Source organism: Scyliorhinus torazame, chromosome 14, assembly GCF_047496885.1.
Source record: "Scyliorhinus torazame isolate Kashiwa2021f chromosome 14, sScyTor2.1, whole genome shotgun sequence".
Classification (NCBI taxonomy): Eukaryota; Metazoa; Chordata; class Chondrichthyes; order Carcharhiniformes; family Scyliorhinidae; genus Scyliorhinus; species Scyliorhinus torazame.
Genome location: NC_092720.1, coordinates 77135395 through 77163037, shown reverse-complemented (window position 1 = coordinate 77163037; position 27643 = coordinate 77135395). Strand labels below are relative to the sequence as shown.

General features: G+C 48.3%; 1 protein-coding gene across 3 annotated transcripts in view; it reads left to right on the top strand.

Annotated features, from left to right (window-relative positions):
- LOC140389824 (inactive N-acetylated-alpha-linked acidic dipeptidase-like protein 2) overlaps window positions 1-27643 on the top strand; it is a 1491575-nt gene that overhangs the window by 46382 nt on the left and 1417550 nt on the right. For 2 of the 3 annotated variants that reach the window (XM_072474373.1, XM_072474374.1), the window contains exon 2: window positions 16692-16754. The exons of the other annotated variant lie outside the window; for it this stretch is intronic. The gene's annotated coding sequence lies outside the window, so the exon portion shown is untranslated. The remainder of the gene's footprint in view (window positions 1-16691; window positions 16755-27643) is intronic. 3 annotated transcript variants of the gene reach the window in all.

The window sequence follows — 27643 nt, the reverse complement described above, 5'->3', positions numbered from 1 at the left end:
AATAGTTGTGGTATAGTCATGAGGTGGGATTAAACTTTTGAGTTATGCTCTAAAGACTAATATGCACAAAAATCCATTATCTTGATTTCTAAAGGCTAGCTTCAAAATCATCACAAGACCAGCCCTTGTGATTTTTGTTGGTAGCCTAGGTGTTCTTCTTATTTTTAGTGTTCTTTTTTTACTTGGTATTTTTTCAGACAGATGCTTTTAATTCTTGGCACAAGTTAATACCAAAACGTTTTGAGCAGATTATTCAACTCGCATGGAGTATGTTCTGCTTATTTGAATCTAAACTCCCAAAATCCAAGACTTTGAAATAATAGAACGTTTTGACCGTATGGTGCTGTCGAGTAATTTATTTTGAATTAAGTACCTTTACTGCCAGCTTGTATTGGTTCTCTTCCCACACCCAGTTGTGCACAAGGTAATTTTCGTCTTTTTCCATGGCTAGTTTTTCCTGTAACAGGCCGCTGCCCTGTTGCCAGAGGCTTATAGCTTGAGGGGTGCCACTTCACACCAAGCATGGTTGACCAGGAGTCTCTCCCACTCTTTCTTACCACCTGTTGTTGGCTTGTGTTGGAAAGATTTTGCAGATTGATGCTCAACCTGTTTGTCCATGGCGTGAACTCACCTTCCTTGGCCATCAAGTCCTGGGGTGTGATTCAAACCCAGAGCTTCTGGCTCAAAGGCAGGAATGCTGCCTAAGGTGGCGCAGAGGGTTAGCCCTGTTGCATCACGGCGCTGAGGTCCCAGGTTCGATACCAGCTCTGGGTCACTGTCCCTGTGTAGTTTGTGCATTCTTCCCGTGTTTGCGTGGGTTTCACTCCCACAACCCAAAGATGTGCAGGGCAGGTGGATTGGCCACGCTAAATTACCCCTTAATTGGAAAAAATGAATTGGGTACTCTAAATTTATTTAAAGAAAGGAATACTGCCTACTACACCACAAGATCTCCTTGCAGTATATAGTTGCTTTATCAATAAAACAGAATGAGTTTAATTAAATCCTAGACATGTCCCTTACATATAGATTGGAGGTACTCATCCTTATTGATAATTTAAATTAAGAATATTCCCATTTATTTCAAATTTGATTTGCAATTTCTCAATGCCAGCAATTATCAATGTTCTGTCTCCCATATACATGCATAATGGCTAATTAGGGTAATGTAACGGGCAAGGAAATTGTTAGTCGGATTGTGGTCCAATCATGATCTAATCATTGTGCCATCTATTTATACTGGCGTGGTGATTGTCCCTTTAAGGCCGAAACAGCAGAGTAAGGGTCACCTGGCCTGGCTGACCAATCAAGACTCAGTGTGGAATCACCCCAGGGGAGGGGTTCTTGTAGGCAGAGATATTCCAGAACTAACTGTAGACATGCTGCTGTTCTTGTAGATCCTTGTAAATAAGTCCTTTGCTCACTAATGAAGTCTCTGAAAGCGCATCATTACAACTGGTAGAATTAATTTCAGCACATTCTGATTGTTGGAAAGGAACATGGTCACAGCAAGATGGTGCACAATTGTTGGAGATTGAATGAGTTATGCAGAATCCATTAATTTTACTTTGATACAGTCAAGGAACAACTACATTAGCGATTCTGAGAAAAGGATATTGTTTGGTCTTAACATGGGATGATTTTGTGAGCCCTTTATGTCCTCACAAGTGGGTCAATTTATAGAATGAACATCCATTTGCATGTTTTTCTGTTAATTATGGACCTCTAGTTAGCTGTCAACTTCCACGGGTTTATTATCTAAATGATAGTGTTTTTAGTTGCTTGTTCACATTTTGAAAGATTCATCGTTCTCATTGTACAGCAGAAAATAATTTCAGCCAATCTTTTGTACTTTGTGAGCTGTAATTATTTAGAAATGCATTGCATTTGCAGCTTGTGGCTTCTAACCCAGAAAGTTGGGTGAACAGTCAGTTTGGGATATTTAAATTGGTAGTCTGGCAAACATTGAAGTAAGGTTGCTGACCATTGGCATCAAAGAAGGTGACCTATCTCTGTGGTGAGAGCTTCAGCTCCTCTTGCTGTGGACTGTAGTGTTTTGTTTTAATGGAGATAACTGCTGTGGTGATGTCATCAGGTTGCGCAAACAACCAGCCACTTTAAATAATTCTCATAGACAGCCAACCAGGAAATGAAAAGCGCTAAATTCAAATCACTTTTTAAATGTTACATAGAGATAAATAAAAGTTTGGCCACACACATGACTGAAGGTAGAAGTTGAAAGAGATTGAAATTTAAAAAAACATTATTTCAACAATTGTTTTAAAAATCTATTAATCTATCATAAGGGATAGATTACTTAACAAAATGCCATAAATATGAAATTATTTTTACAGGGCCAGCAATAGTTGGTTGTTCAGCAATCTGGAACTATACTCGTTGGAATTTAGAAGGATGCGGGGAGATCTTATAGAAACATATAAAATTATGAATGAAATAGATAGGATAGATGGGGGTAAGGTTGTTTCCACTGGTGGGTGAAAGCAGAACCAGGGGGCATAGCCTGAAAATAAGGGCAAATAGATTTAAGACTGAGCTCAGGAGAAATTTCTTCACCCGAAGGGTTGTGAATCTATGAAATTCCCTCCCCAGTGAAGCAGTTGAGGCGCCTTCATTAAATGTTTTCAAGATAAAGATAGATTGTTTTTTGAAGAATAAAGGAATAAAGGGTTATGATGTTTGGGTGGGAAAGTGGAGCTGAGTCCACAAAAGATCAGCCATAACCTCATTGAATGGCGGAGCAGGCTCGAAGGGCCAGATGGCCTACTCCTGCTCCTAGTTCTTATGTTCTTATGTTCTTCTAATAGTTATTCCTGAGACTTGCTGATTGAACACAGCATATATTTTTGTGGGGCTTTGAACAGTAATATGAAAATGAAAAAGGGGAAGTTATCATTACATCAGTGGTTACTGGCTCTAACATGTGCGATGGGCAGGGTCTACAGTGCAGCCTGTGGTGGAACAGTAGATGACCGACTCCAACTTCAGAATTTCCAATTAGTCTCCGCTTGCATAAAATCCTCAAGTCATGACCAATTTCAGAGGTATAATGGCAGCAAACACTCCTCCACAAAATACAGGCCACTGATTTTTTGAAAGATGCATTTTCTTTCATTGTTATGATACCCTGGGTGAGTGTGTGGTCAATTCCTGCCCCAGAGGCCCTGGAGTTCCAACACAAGTGAATTAACCAGTAATTTGTATAAAAATTCCTGAAATCTTTGACCCTTGGCTGGCCAATAATTTACTGTCATCAGGTTTGTAAATTGAAACATAATTACTGTTTATTTATAACCGAAATAAAGATGAGATATGCAGTAATTACAACGAAATAATGGCAAGCTAACCGACTACCCACTCTTTTACAGTCCCACCCTCTACGCACACACACAAGACGGACAAATACAGAGGGGTGGAAACAGGTAAAATAATAAGGATTAAGGTGAAAGGATAAGAGTCCTCTGTTTCAATGTTAAATTATTTTCCGGAGGCGTTCCTACCAGCATGCCGATGCATCAAATCCACTGGTATATAGTTGGTGATGGTCTTCTTGCAGCAACATTCATTCAGTACTCGGGCAGTAGGATTTCTTCTGGAGAGATACTTTAGCCTTTATTAAACTGGGCCCTTCACTCAAAGGTCCATCTTTGAGTCTACTTCTCTCTTAAACCTCTTTGTCTCGCATCAAACCCAGCTTCCAGCCAGAGTTTTAATCTCAATCCTTTGCAGTTTCAGTAAAATGACAGCCAACATTTCTGGGGAGAGAGAAGAGTTCTTAAACTGGATCTTTTGAGAGATTTCATAATAACAGAGAGAAAATCAGAGCTGCTCCTTCCAGCTTCAGAACCAAAAGCAAAACTAAAAATCCAGCTTTTCACACATGTTCCAGAGAAATCAGGGGCGCTATTCTTCCCCCTCCACACCGGATGGGAGAATCGCCGGGGCGCCGCGCGAATCGTGCCACGCCGCCCGACCCCCACATGCGATTCTCCCACCCCCCGGAAACCAGTGGCGCGCGATTCGCACCGGGCTGCTTGGAGAACCGGCGAGCGGTAGTGAGAACTAGGAAATCCCTCTTTCCCAAAAACCTGCTGAGTCCACCTGAGAGAGACAAACAGTAATTGGTTGACCGCGGAAGCCATCTGTTAGCTTCTAACTGAAGTTTTAACCCCTTCGCTTCAGAATGAAAGGAACTTAAGCAACGGGCCCTCAACAATATCTCTCGGGGACTGATTGGGAATCTTGGGCGGGATTCTGTGTACTGCCGCACCCGTTTTCTGGTGCGGCGTGCTCTCGCCAGCAGCGGGATTCTCCGCCCCGGCAGCCAGCCAATGGGGTTTTCCATTGTGGGCAGCCCCATGCTGTCGGGAAATCGATGGGCATGAGTACACTGCTGGCGAAACGGAGGATCCCGCCGACGGAGAATCCAGCCCCTCATCGTTCAATATCTCTTTGTCTCTATCAGCATTATAATCTTTATATCTGTATTTTAGTGAATAACTTTCTCACTTTAACCTAAGCAACTTACAGCAGTGGTTTTGTAATGAACTAACCGTTACCTTGTTTAACACTAAAATTGCAGAGTTATTTTTAAATTGAACCACTCCTAAATTAAAGGGGGAATACGTACATGCACACAAATCCTTAGCCCATGGACCACTTTCAGAAACGCTTTTTACTTGGTTGTGATACAATAATTGGGATACAATGAAAGGGCACTCGACTTATTTCTGGAATATGAGGGCTGCCCTTGAAGGAGTGAAATGGGTCTATGTTTTCTTAATCTTAGAAGACTGAGAGGTGATCTGATTATACATACAGAATAACTTTATTAGCGGGCTTGACAGGGTCAATGGTGAGAGACTGTTTCTCCTTCACTATTCTAGAATCAGGGGAGATAGACTCAGATTTAGAGGTTGGCCATTCAAGCCAGGCATGAGGAGACATTTTATCGATCAGAGGGTTGTGAATCTTTGAAATTCTCTACCTCATGAGGCTGTGATGCTGCATCAATGAGTAAATTCAAAACTCAGATTGATAGATATTTGGGTACTGAGGGAATCAAGGGATATGGGGGATTGGTTGGGAAAATGGAGTTAATATAGAAGATCAGCCGTGATCGTACTGAATTGTGGAACAGGCTCTAAAGCCTATATGGTTTGTTCCTGTTTCTTAAGCTGTAATGTTCATGTTCACTAGGGACGAGACTCAACCTGTTTTTTTACTTTTAAAATCTCCAGGTTAGGATGCAGGGGACAATAGATTGGATATGCAGAGTTACTGATCTGATTTAAGAAGAGCACCATGTTCACAGTGTAATTTCTGACAAAGAAAAACGTTCTTGTTTGGACCTACTAAAAGCTATCTATCAACTTTAGCATCTGTTCCAGAAAATTAAATACAGTTTAAAATGAAAGAAAAATTGGCAATTGTGAATTTATCCTTGGGGTCAAATTCACTGGCATCCTTGTGTTACAGCAACTTACTAATCAAAGAAGTAGATGCATGCTTGCAGGTGTTTTTATTGATAGAGATCTGCCCTGATTTTAGAAGTTAACTGAATAACTGTAAGCCATTGTGGTAATTATCTGGATAACTTTGGGGACAAATTAGGAATGTGTTCAATCTGGTGTGAACATGTAAGTGAATCAATGGTGGTACAAAACGACATGTTACGAGGTGTGGCACAGTGTTTTAAGCCTTTCAGCTAAGGAGGAGAGTTTTGTGAGGGCCACGAAGAATCCAGCACGAGTTTTAAGGATACAAAGTAATAACATTTATTTATAATAACATATATATATATAACAGCAGCAGCAACTTCCCTTGCTGCACACTCCTTCCTGCTGGTTCCAAACTGGCCAGCTTTATTTATACTTGGAGTTTACTAATGGTTTCTCCGCCCCCTCATTGGGGAAGCTCATACTCCCACAGGATTGTGGGATTGTCATCAGTCCCCAGCCAATGGTAAGCAGGCAGGTTATAACAGAGAGGAAAGATTTAATTAATTCTGTTCCTTTCCCTGCTCACTAGTCAAAGATAATTTTAGAATGCAAAGATAATCCCTGGCTTCTCTTCACAAACCCGTTTTTTTTAACCATCTTTATATGCTGGCGCCACCCTGACGTCCTGCAGCAAGTATTTAAGGGGCTGGTAGACACAGCCAACTACCCCACCCTTCTACAGGCCAATTTTTAAGGATTTCTGCATGATGGAACCAGAGCAGATATAACATTTTCCCACACCATTGTACAGAACTCTGAAGACCACTTCTGCATGTGGTAGTAATTTGCACATGCACCTTTAAATATAATACACTGTAATTACTGTTGTGATTGAAGCTAAAAAGCAGAACGTTGAGGGTTGTAATCTCAGGATTACCCCCTGTGCCACGTGCCAGTGAGGCTAGAAATAGGAGAATAGTACAACTAAACATTTGGCAAAACTGGTGGTGTAGGAGGGAAGGTTTCCGGTTTTTGGACCGTTGGGATCTGTTCTGGGGCAGATGGGACCTGTACAAGAAGGGACAGGTTGCATCTAAACTGGAGGAGCACTGATATCCTGACTGGGAGGTTTGCTAGATTCACTCGGGAGGATTTAAACTAGTATGGCAGCGGGGGAGGAACCAGAATGTGAGCTTAGAAGGTGTAATAACTAAAGAGGAAATAGAGAACCAAAATAAAAGAACAACATCACCCTCCGGCAGAGCAAAAAAGGTGACAAGTGTGAAAAGGGAGGTGGTCAATGCAGGATTGAGGGTGCTGTACCTAAATGCGCGCAGTAGACGGATCAAGGTAAATGAGCTTGCGCACGTTGAAATTGGCCAGTACGATGTTGTGGGCAGACGTGGCTGCAAGGGGATCAGGGATCTAAATATCCAAGGATGTGTGTCCTATCGAAAGGACAGACCGATGGGTAAAGGGGGGCGGGGTTGCATTGTTGGTAAGGAATGAAGTTCAATCGATAGCAAGGAGCGATATAGGATCAGGAGGCATAGAATCTCTGTGGGTAGAGTTGAGGAATCGCAATGGTAAAATGACCCTGATGGGAGTTATGTACAGGCCCCCAAGCAGTAGTCAGGATGTGGGTCAGAAAAGGCATATAAGAAAGGCAATATTACAATAATCACGGGGGACCTCAATATGCAGATGGACTGGGAAAATCAGGTTAGTAGTGGATCCCAAGAAAAGGAATTTGTGGAATGTCTAAGAGTTGTTTTTTTGGAGCAGCTTGTGACAGAGTCTACTAGGGAACAGGCAATTCTGGATTTGGTGATGTGTAATGAGGCAGACTTGATTAGGGAACTTAAGGTGAAGGAACCCTTAGGGAGCAGTGACCACAATGTGATAGAATTTACACTGCAGTTTGAGAGGTAGAAGCTGCACTGTAACGGTATTACAATTAAATAAGGGTAGCTACAAAGACATGATGGGAGGAGCTGGTCAGAGTTTATTGGAAAAGGAGCCTAGCAGAGAAGACAGTGGAACAGCAATGACAGGAGTTTTTGGGGGTTATTCGGGAGGCACAACAGAAATTCATCCCAAGGAGGAGGAAACATCCATGGCTGACAATGGAAGTCAAGGACAGCATAAAAGCTGAAGAAAAAGCATACAAAGTGGCAAGGATTAGTGGGAAGGCAGAGGATTGGGAAGCCTTTAAAAGCGAGCAGAGGACAACTAAAAAAGCAATAAGGGGGGAGAAGATGAAGTATGAGTGCAAGCTAGCTAGTAATATAAAGGAAGATAGGAAGAGTTTTTTTCAAGACATAAAAGGCAAGAGAGAGGCAAAAATAGACATTGGACCACTGGAAAATGTGGCTGGAGAAGTAATAATAGGAAACAAAGAAATGGCAGACGAACTGAATAGTTACTTTGCTTCAGTTTTCACGGTGGAAGACACCAGTGGGATGCCAGAGCTCGAGGAGAACCAGGGGGCAGAGGTGAGTGCAGTGACCATTATGAAGGAGAAGGTTCTGGGGAAACTGAAAGGTCTGAAGGTGGATAAATCACCTGGACCGGATGGACTACACCCCAGGGTTCTAAAAGAGATAGCTCAAGATATTGTGGAGGCATTGATCATGATCTTTCAAGAATCACTGGAGGCAGGAAGGGTCCAGGGGACTGGAAAGTGGCTAATTTAACACCACTGTTTAAGAAGGGAGGGAGGCAGCAGATGGGAAATTATAGGCCGGTTAGCCTGACTTCAGTCACTGGTAACATTTTAGAGTCCATTATTCTCGATAAGATCGCGAAGTACTGGGAAGTGCATGATAAAATAGGACTGAGTCGGCTTCGTCAAGGGGAGGTCATGTCTTGACAAATCTGTTTGAGGAATTAACAAGGAAGTTAGACAAAGGAGAACCAGTGGATGTGATTTATGTAGATTTCCAGAAGGTCTTTGACAAGTTGCCGCATAGGAGACTGTTAAATAAGTTTAAGAGCCCATGGTGTTAGGGCAAGATCCTGGCATGGATAGAGGATTGGCTGACTGGCAGAAGGCAAAGAGTGGGGATAAAGGGGCCTTTTTCAGGATGGCAGCCGGTATCTAGTGGTGTACCTCGGGTCGATGCTTGAGACCACAACTTTTGACAGTATACATTAATGATCTGGAGGAAGGAAATGAAGGCACTGTTGCTAAGTTTGCAGATGATACAAAGATCTGTAGATGGGCAGGTGGTATTGAGGAAGCAGGCGGGCTGCAGAAGGACTTGGACACGCTAGGAGAGTTGGCAAAGAAGTGGCAGATATAATATAATGTGGAAAAGTGTGAAGTTATGCACTTTGGAAGGAGAATTGGAGGCATAGACTATTTTCTAAATGGGAAGATGCTTAAGAAATCAGAAGCACAAAGGAACTTGGGAGTCCTTGTTCATGATTCTCTTAAGGTTAACGTGCAGGTTCAGTCGGCAGTTAGGAAGGCGAATGCAATGTTAGCAATCATGTCGAGAGGGCTAGAATGCAAGACCAGGCTATATAACGCTCTGGTCAGACCCCATTTTGGAATATTGTGAGCAGTTTTGGGCCCCGTATCGAAGGAAGGATGTGATGGCCTTGGAAAGGGTCCAGAGGAGGTTCACAAGATTGATCACTGGAATGAAGAGCTTGTCATATGAGGAATGGTTGAGGATTCTGGGTCTGTACTTGTTGGAGTTTAGAAGGATGAGGGGGGGGATCTTACTGAAACTTGCAGGATCCTGCGTGGCCCAGATAGAGTGGATGTGGAGAGGATGTTTCCACTTGTAGGAAAAACTAGAAGCAGAGAACACAATCTCAGACTAAAGGGCTGATCCTTTAAAACAGAGATGAGGAGGAATTTCTTCAGCCAGAGGGTGGTGAATCTGTGCAACTCTTTGCTGCAGAAGACTGTGGAGGCCAAATCACTGAGTGCCTTTAAGAGGTAGATAGGCTTTTGATCGATAAGTGGATCAGGGGTTATGGGGACAAGGCAGGAGAATGGGGATGAGAAAAATAGCAGCCATAATTGGACGGCGGAGCAGACACGATGGGCCGAGTGGCCTAATTCTGCTCCTCTGTCTTATAGTCTTATGCAATCTCACCTGCAGTAGAGAGATAAAAAGCAGATTGCCTGATTGCTTTGTTGAATGTCTTTGTATTGTTTGCAAGTTTGTTGACGTCCTACTTGTGCCTTGCCATTTCAAATCACACTTTGACCATTCTATTTTTGGCCTCCAGCATTGTTCCAACTAAGACTCACGTAAACTTGAAAAACAATATTTATTTTTCCATGGGACTTTGCAACCTTCGAGTCAGAACATTGAGTATAGCCATTTCAAATTTAGCTGTCTTTCTCCCTGCCTCCTTCAGCTGTCATCCATCAGTTCACCATTTTGGAGCCCTTTTCACCGCCTGCTTTATTTCTTAATCGTTTCATTGCCTGAGGAGCCCTTTCTGTTTCGTTCTTGGATTTTCATTCCTTCAAAATAATGTGTTTACCAGCATGTCCCCTTGTCAGAGTTATTTGCACATATTCTAACCTATTTTGACAATTGTTCTTCTGTCCCTCCTCCACTCCCACCCCTGACATTTGGAGCTGTAAAGGGATCCGCTTGTTTTCTAGATTTTTTTTTTTTTTGGCCGTCTACCCGATTTAATTTGTATTTTCTTAACTTGGGTGTTGACAGATCTCATTTTCTATTTTCAGTTTGAGATCTCCATTTACATTGTTAAATGTGCCTAGTATGTAGGACTCTATTTAAAAATGTGCACATTCCATGGTGCAGTAATCCAGCACACTGAAATAAGATGCAGGTGGGGTAAGAAATGTCTGACCTCTCGAACCAAGAAGTGATAGCAATGAGGGAGCTGACTGCATGGTTCATATTTCTTCATTGTTATTTATTTTCCCCCTCTGTTGAAATCATACATGAGGAAAGTATACTATAAATATTTTAATTTTAAAAAATGATGTAGAGGGGTCACTTGATGTGAGTGGCTGCATTTTTGTGGACTCTGGCTCTGTTCATCTTTTAATCCGTCTTTTCATCCTGGTGCCCATTTCGCAGTGTTGACTTTTATTTGATCACATAGCTTGTGCTATATCCTGGGAAGCGTTTGGCAGGTGTCTTTGTGAGAAAGAGCCAAGATAACATTTTAAAGTCCTTGTTTGTTCGTGGGGGCTGTAATGGGCTGGGGTGGAGCCCTGCCCTGCTTGCAGTGGTGCATTGCACTGTTGAGTGGTCTTTCACCTTGGCGGTGCTGTGTGCATCGGATGATGGCTGCCAACGGAGATGTTGTCTTTGCTGGAAATCTCGGCTCTGCAGTCCAGGTCATTAGTGTTCACTTTCAAGAGTTGCAGGGTTCTTTCATGGAGGCGATGGAATCGCAAGAGGAGATTCTTGTACTTGAGAGATCACTTTCCCTGCTGGGAGCCTGCCTTCATGTTGTCAAAATCCAGTTGCATGGCTTGTGGTCTATCCTGTAGGATTTGGGAGAAGGAGACCAAGCAGGGTATGGCCCTAGTCCCAGCCTCTACCAACGGGTGATGGAATAGTTCCTGGGTGATGATGTGTTAGATAGGTTCGATGTGGACTGCACTCGATGCAGGGAAGCTACAATCAGACGCCTAACACAGGAGAAGATCCAACACTGTTTTATTCAATGATAGAACTGATATACATATTCAGCTGTGAGTTGACACTACACTGAACTGACTGGAGACCTTGTAGGAGCCTGACCAGACTTACTAGCTACCGCATGGCGTTTGCAGTTGCTAGCTCGTGGACTCTGACTGTCTCAGTGGCTGGGTCCAGAGAGAGCGGGAAACCTAGTGCCCTCTGGCTTTGTAGTGGTAGTGTCCTGTCTGGTGATTGGCTGCACTGCTGTGTGCTTACTGGTCATCCTGTGTGTCAATCACTGCCTGTCTGCATCTCATTATATACATGAGTAGATATTATGACCGGTGAGTTTGAGGATTGGCTGTCATGTTGTGGTGACCTTGATCTAGAGACTGGGTGTATCAGATTCGATAGAGCACAATGTATTCTACAATGTAACCTGTCTTCATGGCCAGAGGTGGGTCTGGCCCACTGATCACTGGTCCTATATTGTCCTGTTCCTGATGCTCGCCATGACGGGTTCGAGGTGGACGAACCATTTGAGCCATCCACACTAGTCAGGGTCTAGTCTGTACATTGCCTCTCTGTTGGTGAGATGGCATGGTGGAAGCAATGACGTCTCGTGTTTCGATCGGCGGAATCCTTGAGAGATGTTGAAGAGTGCACATTGATCCAGCTTTATCTCTGGCTTTTGCTTTCTTCGTGCCGGGAAGGTGTCTGTACCCCGAGGCCTGTACCCCGAGGCCTGCCCTGCAGCTCGTTTGTTATCCTGAACATGATCTCTGTTGATCATGTTGTTTTCTTGATGCTGCCTTTTTTCCTACAGGGGAGTGTAAATTATGGGTGAGATGGCCTGTACTGTTAGTTATCCCCATTTGACATATTGGAAATGGGATTTGTGCACTGTTTTACTCTTGATTAAAATTATGGCTTGTAGTGTCTTTTAGTGTCTTGGGGGAAGCTGGTGTTCTCTATTATCATCCAGCTTGTTTAAAAGAAAGAAGAGTGAGGAGAGGGGTGGATGATTGGGGTTGGTAGGGTTGATTCTTCCTACTAGAGTCGTTTCCCCCTAGTTAGAACTAATTTTTTTGGCTCTTTTTTCCTCTAGATTTGAATTTATGTTAGTCTGTTATTGGAGTAGGCTGAAGTGGGATTGGTATTCGTGGCTGAGGATTGGGGATGAGACTGACCCTGGATATTCTTAATATGACGGCGGTTACTATGAGTCAGTTGGGTGTCCCTTCCCTAGGGTTCCTTTTTGTTTTCATCTGGGCGAGCATTGTGCTGATCCTGATTCCGGTCTGGCCCAGTGGCATGTGTAGAGGGTTCCTGGGTGGCCGTGGGCTGAGGGCTGTGCGCCCCCCCCCCACCCCAACGCCCAATTGATGGGTGTCTTGACGGTTCTTCATCTCCAGGACTGGGATGCCTTTTGTGGCTAGGGTGTGGGGATGGGTAGGTGCAGACTCGGTGGGGTGTGGGTTTTGGGGTTATGTGGAAGGCCCTTGGGACATAATTTCCTGAGTTTGGATATTTGGGATGTGGGCTGAGTGCTGTACTTGATAAATGTCCTTTTCTTTCCTCCCTGGGGTAGGTGTGATTTCCCCCTTTATTATTGACTGGTGGCTAGATCTCCTCCTCGTTGGCAAGTCTCAGAGAACTGCTCTGGAAGTTGGGGGTGTGGATTGGACACTGATTGCCTGATCTGTTTTTTTTTTTCCTTTTGATTTTGTGTATGGTATTGTTTTGTAACTTTGCTATGTCAATTTCTAAAAATATAAAACGTAATAAATATACTTTAAAAAAAATTGATGTCGTAATTTAAATTTTAAATTAATTTATGGGTTGTGGGCGTCGCTGGTTTGGCCAGTATTTATTGCCCATTCCTAGTTGCCCTTCAGAACAAAACATTGAATTACTAAATCAACAGTAGATTAGAAATTCACCAAAAATCCAGGAATACATAACAGGGTCCTTCTTTGCCATGTGCAACTCTCTGACCAGGGAGATGGATAGAAATACTGTTTCTGTACCATTCCACTGGCTGTAATATTATTATTAGTGGAATTATTATTAGTAGATATGCAAGAGTGGGCTTGGTTGGTTCCCCTCCAATTCTTACCTACCCTTGGAGACATTTCTTGTCTCTGCCTCCCTCAGATGACTTAGCTGATAAAGATCAGGCAGTTGAAGTAAAAAAAAAAATGTGTGGTGCAATCTGTACCTACTGTTAGATGAAATTTGTGTTTGTCAAATCTAGAGGAAAAGAGCCAAAAAAAAGCTGATTTGGAAAAGTCATCCAAATATAACACCATATTCTTTTTGCAAAAGTACTCCACTTTGTTAAATAATGGTATGATGCCTCTGAACAGGCACGGGGCGTTCTGAAAGGGGAGAATGCTTAAGGCAGAGGTCATGGTACACGTTGGTACCAATGGCATAGGTAGAAAGAGTGATGAGGTCTTGCGTCAAGAATTCAGGGAGTTAGGTGGGAGACTAAAAAGCAGGACCTCTTGGGTTTCTATCTCTGGATTACTCAGAGTGCCGCATGCTAGCGAGTACAGAAATAGGAGATTAGTGCAGATGAATGCGTGGATTAAGAGTTGGTGCGGGGGGAGGGTTTTAGATTCCTGGACCACTGGGACTATTTCTTGGGAAGGTGGAAACTGTACAAGAGGGGTGGTCTACACCTGAACCAGAGTGCGACTAACATCCTTGCTGGCAGGTTTGCAGACTGTTAGAAGAATAGGGACACAGCATAACACAGAAAAGCAATCAAGTCAGAGGGTAAGTTTCAAGGGAGTAAGATGAGACTTGATGTCTTCTACTTTAATGCCAGGGGTACTACAGGTAAAATGGATGAGTTAAGGGCAAGCATTGACATGTGGAATTGTGATATAGTAGCACGGAGATGTGGCTGAGGCCCGTTCAGCCTTCAGCCATATCAAGGCCGATATCACTAAGGCCGCCATGCACGCGGTGGACGAGAGCGATGTGTCAGTTGTCGCCCTGGCTGCTACCCTCAACCAGGCGGGCAGGCCAGTTGCGTTTTTTCTCTAGAACCCTCAACGCTTCTGAGATCCGACACTCCGCTGTCGAAAAGGAGGCGCAAGCTATTGTGGAAGCTGTGCGGCATTGGAGGGACTACCTAGCCGGTAGGAGGTTCACCCTCGTCACTGACCAACAGTCGGTCGCCTTTATGTTCGACAACACACAGCGGGGCAAGGTCAAGAATGATAAGATCTTGAGGTGGAGAATCGAACTCTCCACTTACACTTACGACATTAAGTATCATCCGGGGGAGCTCAACGAGCCCCCAGATGCCCTGCCCCACGGTACATGCGCCAGTGCGCAAGAGGATCGACTGCGGGCTATCCACAATGACCTCTGTCACCCGGGGGTCACCCGGCTTGCCCACTTTATTAAGGCCCGCAATCTGCCCTACTCCACCGAGGAGGTCAGGGCCATGACCAAGGATTGCCAAGTCTGCGCGGAGTGCAAACCACACTTCTGTTGGCCAGGCAAGGCTCGCCTGGTGAAGGCCTTCAGGCCCTTTGAACGCCTAAGTATCGACTTCAAAGGGCCCCTTCCATCCACCAACCGAAATGCCTATTTCTTAACCATCATTGACGAGTACTCCCGCTTCCCATTCACTGTCCCCTGCCCCGACATGACCTCGGCCACTGTTAGAAAGGCACTGCACAGCATCTTCACTGTGTTCGGTTTCCCCGCTTACATCCACAGCGACCAGGGTACATCGTTCATGAGTGAGCTGCGTCAGTACCTGCTTGGTAAGGGCATCGCCTCAAGCAGAACGACCAGCTACAACCCGCAGGGAAATGGGCAGGTGGAGAGGGAGAACGTGACTGTTTGGAAGGCTGTCCTTCTGGCCCTGCGGTCTAGAAGTCTCCCAATTCCCCGCTGGCAATAGGTCCTCCCCGACACCCTCCATTCCATTAGATCACTCCTCTGCACAGCCACGAATGAGACCCCTCATGACCGTTTGTTTGTTTTCCCTTGGAGGTGCATCTCCGGGGTCTCTCTTCCACCCTGGCTGACAACTCCGGGACCTGTTCTTCTCCGGAGGCATGTGAGGAGCCATAAGACGCATCCCCTAGTCGAGAGGGTCCAGCTGCTACATTCTATCCCCTAGTACGCCTACGTCGCGCATTCTGACTGACGGCAAGATACGGGATCTGGCACCCACCAATATTTCTCCCTGCATCCCCACGTCACCAGTCGCCACCAACCGTGCCCCTCCCGCACCTCCATTTTCTCTCTCTCTTTCCCCCCCCGCCCCCCCCCCCCCCCCGTGCCTGCACTGTCGTCCCCAGCACCCACCTGGCCCCTGCTCCCCAACCTTCTTCAACACGCCAGACGGAAGCTCCAACCGCCGTGCTCCCAGATTTACCATCGTCGATGACGTCTGTGGCTTCCGAGCCACCGCCTGAGCTGAGGAGGTCAAAGAGGACGATCAGGCCTCCTGATAGACTGAACGTTTGATTCCACGTCACTTCCAATGGACTTTGTGTTTTTTTAAACAGGGGGTGAATGTGGTAAATGTATTCACCAGATAGATGATATGGCTTTCAGGTTTGGTGTGATATGCCTTTAACGCTTGGGTTGGAACCCCGGTGGATTCCGCATCTGGCTCCGCCTCCCCGGGGCTGTATATAATGTTGCGCCCAGTGGGTGATGCTCAGTTTGTACTGAAGTCTCTGGCTAGCTAAGTTCTTTGCGTATTAAATCCTTCATTCACTTGATCTCTCTGTCGTGTCATAATTGATGGTATATCAGTCTGTGTAACTTCGACAATATTTGGTGAATATATTTCCATTGAGGCTTAGTAATTTTTATTTTTGTAATTTATTTTTGTAAAATAAATTTAGAGTACCCAATTCATTTTTTTACAATTAAGGGGCAATTTGGCATGGTCAATTCACCTAGCCTGCACATCTTTGGGTTGTGGGGGCGAAACTCACGCAAACACGGGGAGAATGTGCAAACTCCACACGGACAGTGACCCAGAGCCGGGATCGAACCTGGAACCTTGGCATCGTGAGGCAGCAGTACTAACCACTGCGCCACCGTGCTGCCCCTGTAATTCTGTTCCAATCACTATACTCAAAGCGTATTTGTAATTTATTTCCAGTCCTTGGGTGGAGCTGAAAGAGATTTGTTGAATTTATCAATTCTTCAATAGTTGGTGATGCGAATAGTATGAAGATTAGGCCCTTCGGAATAATACGAGAGTATTGAAGTAATAGAAAATAAAATAAATTACTCAATGGGTTAATTTGGATTTTCATAGGGTTAATGTTTGCTAAATTATCAGGTTATAAGATTGAAAGCAAAGACCTGGATCTTTGTTGGTGAAGAGTATTAGATGGTGGCCCTAATGCAGAGTCTCATTAAAGGAACTGTCAAGACTCCTCCAGTTTGCCATCACCTGGGTTATCTTGCAAGAGGCGACTGTCGCTTCTCGTCAGTGTGCTATAAAAGAGGCATTTATAAATAAATGAAAAATGTCACATTCAATATCATGCTTTAAAGCTTACAGCGTGTCAGCTTTGCCACAAACTGCCCTTGTTGCTTTATATTTCAGGTTTTTCAGTTTTCAGCAGTCAATAGGTTTTGACTGGGTGGAGTTCCCTCCATTTTGTTAGAGGTAAGCTTCCAAACAATTGTCTTTTATTAAAATATCGTAATTGTTTGGATTATCACTGCCAATTATCTGGTGTCCTGACAAAAAATATTAGTTGCTTTGTATGTCAACACTAAGTCTGCAACAAATTACTGGGAAGATATGTTTTTTTAAAGGGTTACCCCATTTCAATTAGCATTTAGTTAAAATTTTAAATGATCCTAAATATAAATGTGCTTATAAGTTGTTTCTCCAATATGTTGTCATCACCACTGAAGTCCTCGTTCTCCAAGGGCTTGCCCAAGTGATCGTTTTTTTAATGTATGAACCTTGATGTGTGTTAGATGGCTTCCTGAGTTGAGGGGAGAGAGGAACCAAAGTTCAGCCAATTCTGTCTTCGCCTGGGCATTACTCGCGTTCACTTTTCAACTGGGGCAATTGTTAGCAGTCAGAAATAGTAATCATAGCGGATTTCTCCCATCCTCACCATATAGTATCCTGCAGTTAACTCAGCCCAGACTGTCCTGGTTTGCTAATAGCACAAGTAAACATAATTCTTATTCAATGTACTGGATTTTTAAAAATTCATTCAAGGGATGTAGGTGTTGCTGACTAGGCCAGCAATTATTGTCCACGCCTAATTGTCCTTGAGATGGTGGTGATGAACTGCCTTCTAGAACCGCTGCAGTCCATGTGGTGTAGGTACACCCACAGTACTGTTAGGGAGGGAGTTCCACAGTTTTGTCCCAGCGACAGAGAAGGAACAGTGATGTAATTCCACATTGGGATGGTGAGTGGATTGGAAGGGAACTTCCACTTCGTTTAGGAAGTGTTTGAATTCGCAGTCTTGTGAAGCATGTTTGTAGATTATTATTGATGTGCACTAACAACTTCGATACATCCCAGTTTTATGCTGTGAGTTTGCTTGTACTTTCTGAAAAGTATGGGTGTCATGCAGTTTGGGGAGAGTGAGACAGCTTATCCAATGTTCTTAACATTTGAACTTTATGTTCATTCGTTTAAATGAAAATGAAATGAAAATCGCTTATTGTCACAAGTAGGCTCCAAATGAAGTTACTGTGAAAAACCCCTAGTCGCCACATTCCGGCACATGTTCGGGGAGGCTGTTACGGGAATTGAACCGTGCTGCTGGCCTGCCTTGGTCTGCTTTCAAAGCCAGCAATTTAGCCCTGTGCTAAACAGCCCCTGTTGGTGTGGTGTTTGTTTCCTTTAAGGGGCGATCTGCTGACAGGGTCATGTGACCCAGGTAACCAATCAGGGACCAGGATGGGGGATCACCCTAGCAAGAGTGGTTTCTGTATCAATTTGATCTTGGATGCTTACTCGCAGCCATGTGGCTCTGCTTTGTAGTTGTATGTACTTTTCAAGCCACAGAGGCAGCCTATCTGGGGTATCGTGTAGATGCACAAGGATTACTTACACCCCGTGAGTGCGTGAGAGAATCCTGAGACTTGGAGTGAGCCAGAATGTTGGACACACACTTGAGCTGCATGTACACACATGTATGGATGTGTGTACATGCACACGTGCATGTATATACGTGTGTGTGTGTGTGTGTGTGTGTGTGTGTGTGTGTGTGTGTGTGTGTGTGTGTGTAGCTCCTCCCTGAGAGCCTGTCTCCGATTGGCCGGTTATATACCCCTCAGAGGGGCGGAGCCAACAGCAGCATCAATACAACAGCAATAACTAGCAATGGAACAACGGTAACAGTGAGTATATACAATAATAGTGACAACGATAATAACAGCAATAGATCAACAGTGAATATATACAGTAGCCATACGTGGCTCACCACATTCACCCCCTGTTTAAAAAAAAGTCCTGCGGGGGTGAAGTGGACTCATAGGTTCAGCCTCACTGGAGGGTGTATCGTCCGCTGTGAATGCCTCAGCCCCGGCTGCAGTGTAGGCGCTGGCGTCGAGACCTTCGACTCCAGAAGCACGTTGTCCTCGCAACAGATACCCAGACATGGTGACGGCGCAGGGACGGTGCTAATGTACCCGGGAAAGGACGATGGAGTGGATGGGGAGATAGAAGGAAGGGACGAGGTGATGGCGGGCGCGGGGATACCCACGGATGATGGGTTGATGGGGAGATAGAAGGAAGGGATGAGGTGATGGTGGGCACGGGGATACCCGCGGGGGCCAGGTCCCTGAGGGAGACTGTGTCCTGCCGTCCGTCGCGGTGTGCCACGTAGGCATACTGAGGGTTCGCGTGGAAAAGCTGAACCCTCTTGACTAAGGGGTCGGCCTTATGGCTCCTCGCGTGTTTCCAGAGGAGTACTGGCCCAGGTGTCATGAGCCAGGACGGAAGCGGGATCCCGGAGATCGATGTCCTGGGAAAGACAAATAGATGGTCGTAAGGAGTCTCATTAGTGGCAGTACACGTGACTGGATGGAGTGGAGCGCATCAGGGAGGATCTCCTGCCAGCGGGCGACTGGGAGACTTCTAGACCGTAGGGCCAGAAGGACGGCCTTTCAGACCGTAGCATTCTCCCTCTCCACCTGCCCATTTCCCCGGGGGTTGTAGCTGGTAGTCCTGCTCGAGGCGATGCCCTTACTGAGCTGGTACTGACGCAGCTCGTTACTTATAAAAGAGGAGCTCCGATCGCTATGTATATAAGTGGGGAAACCGAACAGGGTGAAGATGCTGCGCAGGGCCTTGATGACAGTGGTAGGAGACACGTCGGGGCATGGGATTGCAAAGGGAAAATGTGAGTACTCATCAGCAACGTTGAGAAAGTACACGTTACGATCAGTGGAGGGGAGGGGCCCTTTGAAATTCATGCTGAGGTGCTCAAAAGGGCGGGAAGCCTTCACTATGTGGGCCTTGTCTGGCCGTTAGACGTGCGGCCTGCACTCCGCACCGACTTGGCAGTCCCTGGTCATGGCCCTGACCACCTCTATGGAGTATGGCAGGTTGCGGGCCTTGACAAAGTGAAGAAGCCGGGTGACCCCTGGGTGACAGAGGTCATTGTGGATAGCACGTTGCCACAGGTACCACGGGACAGGGCATCTGAGGGCTCATTGAGCTTCCCAGGACGATACACAATGTCGTAGTTATAGGGGGAGAGCTAGATCCTCCACCGCAAAATCTTGTCGTTCTTAATTTTGCCCCGCTGCGTGTTATTTATTTATTTTTTAAAATATATTTATTGAAGTTTTTTAACACTATTTTTCTCCCTTACAAACAATAACCCCCCCAGGTTGTTTACATAGCTTTGTACACTGGCTCTCTCCTGCACATGCCAGTTTCCCCAACCCTTCATGTTATCTCTTGCTCATCCACCCTCCCAGGCAATCCCCCATCCCCCCCCCAGGTTGCTGCTGCTGCTGCTGACCGACCTTCCTCTAACGCTCCGCGAGATAGTCTAGGAACGGTTGCTACCGCCTGTAGAACCCCTGCGCAGACCCTCTCAAGGCGAACTTAATCCTCTCCAGCTTTATGAACCCAGCCATGTCGTTTATCCAGGCCTCCACGCTGGGGGGCTTCGCCTCCTTCCACATTAACAAGATCCTTCGCCGGGCTATTAGGGACGCAAAGGCCAGAATGCCGGCCTCTTTCGCCTCCTGCACTCCCGGTTCGTCCACTACTCCAAATATTGCTAGCCCCCAGCTTGGCTTGACCCGGACTTTCACCACCTGAGATATTGCTTCAGCCACTCCTCTCCAGAACCACTCCAGTGCCGGGCATGACCAGAACATATGGACATGGTTCGCCGGACTTCCTGAGCACCTTCCACATCTGTCCTCTACCCCAAAAAACCTACTCAACCTCGCCCCCGTCAGGTGCGCTCTGTGAACCACCTTAAATTGTATCAGGCTACGCCTGGCACACAAGGAAGAGGAATTAACCCTACCTAGGGCATCAGCCCACAAACCTTCCTCAATCTCCTCCCCCAGCTCCTCCTCCCATTTACCCTTCAGCTCTTCTACCAGCGCTTCCCCCTCTTTCATCTCCTGGTGTATTGCCGACACCTTGCCCTCCCTGACCCATACACCCGAGATCACCCTGTCTTGAATTTCTTGTACCGGGAGCAACGGGAATTCATAGACATAGACATAGAATTTACAGTGCAGAAGGAGGCCATTCGGCCCATCGAGTCAGCACAGGCTCTTGGAAAGAGCACCCTACCCAAGGTTAACACCTCCACCCGATCCCCATAACCCAGTAAGCCCACCCAACACTAAGGGCAATTTTGGACACCAAGGGTAATTTAGCATGGCCAACCCACCTAACCTGCACATCTTTGGACTGTGGGAGGAAACCGGAGCACCCGGAGGAAACCCACGCAAACAGGGGGAGGATGTACAGACTCCGCACAGACAGAGACCCAAGCCGGAATCGAACCTGGGACCCTGGAGCTGTGAAGCAATTGTGCTATCCACAATGCTACTGTGCTGCCCTATCAATTTAATCACCTGTCGCCTCACAAACGCCCTCACCTGCATATATTTAAAGGCATTTCCCGGGGGTATCTCAAACTTCTCCTCCAGTGCCCCTAGGCTCACAAACGTCCTGTCAATGAACAGGTCCCCCATTCTTCTAATCCCCACGCGATGCCAGCTCTGGAACCCCCCGTCCATCTTACCCGGGACAAACCGGTGGTTACCCCTGATCGGGGTCCACACCGTGGCTCCCATTGCACCCCTGTGCCGTCTCCACTGGCCCCAGATCCTTAGCGTTGCCGCCACCACCGGACTCGTGGTATACCTTGTCGGCGAGAGTGGCAGCGGTGCCGTCACCAACGCCCCCAGGCTCGTTCCTTTACAGGACGCCATCTCCATCCTCTTCCATGCCGCCCCCTCTCCCTCCATCACCCACTTGCGGATCATCGCCACATTTGCTGCCCAATAGTAGCTCCCTAGGTTTGGCAGCGCCAACCCTCCTTGGTCCCTACTTCGTTCCAGGAACCCTCTCCTTGCCCTCGGGGTCCTATTTGCCCACACAAACCCCATTATACTCCTACCTACTCTCTTGAAAAAGGCCTTGGTGATCACGGTGGGAAGGCACTGAAACACAAACTGAAACCTTGGAAGGACCACCATTTTGACCGACTGCACTCTACGCGAGAGCGGTAACATGTCCCATCTTTTGAAGTCCTCCTCCATTTGCTCCACCAACCTCGTCAGATTCAGTTTATGTAGGGCCCCCCAACTCCTGGCTATCTGGATCCCCAGATACCAAAATCTCCCCTCCGCCCTCCTCAGCGGTAGGTCCCCTATCCCTCTTTCTTGGTCCCCTGCCATACAAAGAGCTCACTCTTCCCTACATTGAGCTTATAGCCCGAAAACTCCCCAAACTCCCTTAGAGTCTGCATGACCTCCACCATCCCCTCCATTGGATCCGCCACATACAGCAACAGATCATCCGCATATAGCGACACCCGATGCTCTTCTCCCCCTCTGACCACCCCCGTCCATTTATTAGACTCCCTCAATGACATGGCCAAGGGTTCGATCGCCAATGCAAACAACAGGGGGGACAGGGTGCACCCCTGCCTTGTTCCTCAGTGCAGCCGAAAGTACTCCGACCTCCGCCGGTTCGTCACTACACTCGCCACCGGGGCTCTGTAAAGGAGCGTAACCCAACTGATAAACCCTCCCCCGAACCCAAACCTACGTAGCACCTCCCAGAGGTACTCCCACTCTACTCAGTCAAAGGCCTTCTCCGCGCCCATAGCTGCCACTATCTCCACCTCTCCCTCCTCCGATGGCATCATTATCACGTTTAAGAGCTGCCGCACATTAGTGTTTAATTGCCTGCCCTTTATGATTCCCGTCTGGTCCTCGTGGATCACCCCCAGGACACAGTCCTCGATCCTCGTGGCCAGCACTTTTGCCAGCAACTTTGCATCCACATTGAGGAGTGAAATCGGCCTGTACGATCCACATTGCAGTGGGTCCTTGTCCCGCTTTAGGATCAAAGAAATTGTCGCTTCCGACATTGTCGGGGGCAGGGTCCCCTCCTCTCTCGCCTCATTAAAGGCCCTCACCAGTAGCGGGGCCAACAGGTCTGCGTACTTCCTGTAGAACTCCACCGGGAACCCGTCAGGTCCCGGGGCCTTCCCCGCCTGCATACTCTCCAAACCCTTGCTCAGCTCCTCCAACCCAATTGGTGCCCCCAAACCAGCCACCTCTTGCTCCTCCATCCTCGGGAATCTCAGTTGGTCTAGGAATCGACTCATCCCCTCTTCCCCCGTTGGGGGCTGGGATCTGTACAGCTCTTCATAGAAGGCCTTAAATACCTCGTTTATTTTCGTCGCACTCCGAACCGTGGCTCCCCTTCCATTTTTGACTCCCCCTATTTCCCTCGCTGCCATCCTCTTACGGAGCTGGTGTGCCAGCATCCGACTAGCCTTTTCCCCATACTCGTAGGTCGCCCCCTGCGCCTTCCTCCACTGTGCCTCCGCCTTCCCTGTGGTCAACAGGTCAAACTCCGTCTGGAGCCGTCGTCTTTCCCCAAGTAATCTTTCCTCCGGGGCCTCTGCGTATCTCCTGTCCACTCTCAAAATCTCCCCCACTAACTTATCCCTTTCCATGCCCTCTGTCTTTTCCTATGAGCCCTGATGGAGATTAGCTCTCCCCTGATCACCACCTTCAATGCCTCCCATACCACCCCCACCCCCCGTTGTCATTGGCCTCCAAGTACCTTTCGATGCACCCCTTCACCTTCCCACGCACCACCTCATCTGCCAGCAGTCCCACATCCAGCCGCCACAGCGGGCGTTGGTCCCTCTCCTTTCCCAGCTCCAGTTCCACCCAGTGCGGGGCATGGTCCGAAACGGCTATGGCCGAATACTCCGTCCCCTCCACCCTCGGGATGAGCGCCCTGCACAGAACAAAAAAATCTATCCGGGAGTAGGCTTTGTGCACATGGGAGAAAAAAGAAAATTCCTTGGCCTGTGGCCTTGCAAACCGCCATGGGTCCACTCCCCCCATCTGATCCATAAACCCCCTAAGCACCTTGGCCGCCGGCGGCCTCTTTCCAGTCCTTGATCTGGAGCGGTCCAGTGCTGGATCCAACACTGTATTGAAGTCCCATCCCATTATCAGGTCTCCTATCTCCAGGTCCGGAATGCGCCCCAACATGCGCTTCATGAATCCAGCATCATCCCAGTTCGGGGCGTATACATTTACCAACACCACCCACGTCCCTTGCAACCTACCGCTCACCATCACATATCGCCCTCCATTATCCACTATGATAGTCTTGGCCTCAAATGACACACGCTTTCCCACCAATATTCCGACCCATCTATTCTTCGCGTCCAGTCCCGACTGGAATACCTGTCCTACCCATCCCTTTCTTAACCTGACCTGGTCCGCCACCTTCAGGTGTGTCTCCTTGGAGCATGACCACGTCTGCCTTCAGTCCCTTTAAGTGCGCGAACACTCGAGCCCTCTTCACCGGCCCATTCAGGCCCCTCACGTTCCACGTTATCAGCCGGATTGGAGGGGCTCTCACCCCACCCCCGCCCCCCGCTGACTAGCCATCTCCTTTTCTGGGCCAGTCCCGTGTCCGCGCCTCCCTCACCCTCCAGTCCCCCAGCCGGGGGACCCCCGTCCCCCGCCCCGACCACCTCTGTGTCCAATTCCCTTTCGGTCAGTGCAGCAGCAACCCTTTTCCCCCCCCCCCCTCCCCTCCCCTCCGCTAGACCCCTGTCTAGCTTTTTTGCTCCTCCCCCCCCCCCCCCCCCCCCCCATATCGCTCCCGTAAGTCAGCTGACACCTGTTGACCCTGGCTTCCCCCGCCGTCCCATTGACCTCCCCGTGTGGGAGTCTCCCAATCAATATGCGTTCCTTCGTTCCCCTTCCCGCCTTTCTTCCCGCGCGCGGGAAAAACCCCGCGCTTTCCAAAGCCTGCCCCGCCCCCTCTGGTGCAGCTCCTGTCGCGACCTTGTCGCTCTCCCCCAGTCCATGTAACATTTCCTGCGTGTGCTTGACCCCCTATATACAACAACCATCACACATCGAACCTCAAACATCCCCCCCACCTTCACAAACCCTCAGTTAGAGTCCAACTTTTCAGTTTGTATGAAGGTCCACGCCTCTTCAGGCGTTTCGAAGTAATAGTGGTGGCCCTTGTCTGCGACCCACAGTCGCGCTGGCTGCAGCATTCCTAATTTCACTCCTTTTCAGTGCAACACTGCTTTGGCCCGGTTGAAACCCGCTCTCCGCTTTGCAACCTCTGTGCTCCAGTCCGGGTATATTCGGATCTCTGCATTGTCCCACTTGCTGCTCCGCTCCTTCTTGGCCCATTTCAGGGCCCTCTCGCTGTCCGTGAACCGGTGAAATCTCACCACCATCGCCCTTGGTGGCTCATTTGCCTTGGGCTTCCTCGCCAGCACCCGGTGTGCCCCGTCCAGCTCCAGCGATCTCGAAGGGGCCTCCGCGCCCATCATCGCCCCGAGCATCGTGCTCGCGTATGCCCCGGCATCGGCCCCCTCCACTCCTTCAGGGAGACCCAGGATCCGCAGATCCTTTCTCCTCGACCTGTTCTCCAGGTCTTCGAGTCTTCCCACCCACCTCTTGTGTAGCGCCTCGTGCTGCTCCACTCTCACCGCCAGGCCCAAGAGCTCATCCTCATTCTCACTGACTCTTTTCTGTACCTCCTGGATCTTTACCTCGTGGGCCTTCTGGGTCATCCCTAGTCCTTCAATTGCCGACAGCATAGGCGCCAGCATCTCCTTGTGCAGCTCCTCGAAGCAGCGCTTGATGAACTCCTGCAGCTCCGGCCCGCACTCCGCTTTGTCCCCGGCCGCCGCCATTTTTTTTTTTTCCCCCTCTCTTCTCCCGCTGCTCCTATGCCGCTTTTTTGGCCGTTGCACTTCTGGTCTGGTCCATAAACGTTGGAGGGGGACCTCTCTCTTCCCTTCCCCACGGGTTGCCTTCAAAAAAATTCCGTTGGGGCTCCTCTAACGAGCCCGAAAGTCCGTAATAGCGGGGGCTGCCGAATAGTGCGACTTAGCTCCGCATAGCCGCCCCGCTGCGTGTTATTAAACATGAACGCAACCGCCCGTTGGTCTGTGAGGAGAGTGAATCTCCTGCCGACCAGGTAATGCCTCCAGTGCCGCACAGCTTGCACAATGGCTTGCGCCTCCTTTTCAACAGAGGAGTGTCGAATATCTGAGGCATGGAGGGTACGGGAAAAAAATGCGACAGGCCTCTCTGCCTGGTTCAGAGTGGCTGCCGGGGCAAAGTCAGACGCATCGCTTTCTACCTGGAACGGGATGGATTCATCCACAGCGTGCATTGTGGCCTTGGCGATCTCGGTTCTGATGCGGTTGAAGGCCAGGCGGGCCTCAGGCGTCAGGGGAAAAGTGGTGGACTTAATGAGTGGGCGGGCTTTGTCCGCATAGTTGGGGACCCACTGGGCATAGTAAGAGAAGAACCCCAAGCACCTTTTCAGGGCCTTGGGGCAGTGGGGAAGGGGGACTTGCAGGAGAGGGCGCATGCGGTCGCGGTCAAGCCCTAGGACTCTATTTTCCATGACATAGCCGAGGATGGCTAGTCGGGTTGTGCGGCAAAGGCATTTCTCCTTGTTGTATGTCAAATTTAGGAGTCGGGCGGTGCAGAGGAATTTTTGAAGATTGGTTTGTGGTCCTGCAGGTCATGGCTGCAGATGGTAACATTATCCAAGTACGGGAACGTGGCCCGCAGTCCGTCCTGGCCGACCATCCGGTCCATCGTCCGTTGGAAGAACGAACCCCCATTGGTGACACCGAAGGGAACCATGAGGAAATGGAAGAGATGGCCACCTGCCTCAAAGGCAGTGTACTGGCGGTCCACTCGCCAGATAGGGAGCTGGTGGTACGCGTACTTCAAGTCTACCATAGAGAAGACTCGATATTGCGCAATCTGATTGACCATGTCAGATATGCGCGGGAGGGGTACGCATCGAGCAGCGTGTACCGGTTGATCATCTGACTGTAGTCGACTACCATCTGGTTCTTTTCCCCGGTCCTGACGACCATCACTTGTGCTCTCCAGGGGCTATTACTAGCCTCAATGATCCCTTCCCTCAGGAGCTGCTGGACCTCTGACCTGATGGAGGCCTTGTCCGTCTGCTCCGGGTGGCAATGGGCTTACAGTCTGGGGTGAGGTTCGTGAAGAGCGAGGGAGGGGCTACTTTCAGGGTCGTGAGGCTGCAGACGGTGAGACGGGACAAGGGTCCCCTGAACTTTAGGGTTAGGCTACGAAGGTGACGTTGAAAGTCTAACCCTAGTAGGAGAGGGGCGCAGAGATGGGGAGGACGTAGAGGTTGAAATTGGCGTACTCGACGCCCTGTATCACTAGATTGACGGTGCAATACTTCCCGATCTGCACAGTGTGAGATCCGGAAGCAAAGGATATGGTTTATGAGACGGGGAGGACCCGGAGGGAACAGCGCCTTACCATGTCCGGGTGGATGAAGCTATCCGTGCTCCCGGAGTCAAAGAGGCAGGACGTCTCCTGCCCGTTGAGTCTGACGGCCATCATGGAATTTTGAAGGGATGGCCGTGACTGGTCGAGTTGGATCGAGCTGAGTTGATGTCGATGAGCCTCGGCATTGTCGTGCTGGTTACGAAATGGCAGCGTCGACGAAGTAGGCCAAGATGGCCCACGGATTGCACGAGGTGGGTGACACGTCAGCAGGGGGCGATCCCGACAGGCACGATGCCATGCTGCGGGGTCTGTGAGTCTCCGACCGGGCTTGGTAGGCTTTTGATTTTTGGACTTTGGCTTTAGGCCTGGCTATGCATATCTTAGCGTAATGTCCCTTCTTGCCACACTCGTCGCACGTGGCGTTGTGAGCCGGGCAACGCTGCCTAAGGGGTACTGGCCCTGCCCGCAGAAGTAACAGCACGGCCCTCCAGAGCTGGCAGACTGCGCCACGGCGCAGGTATGAGG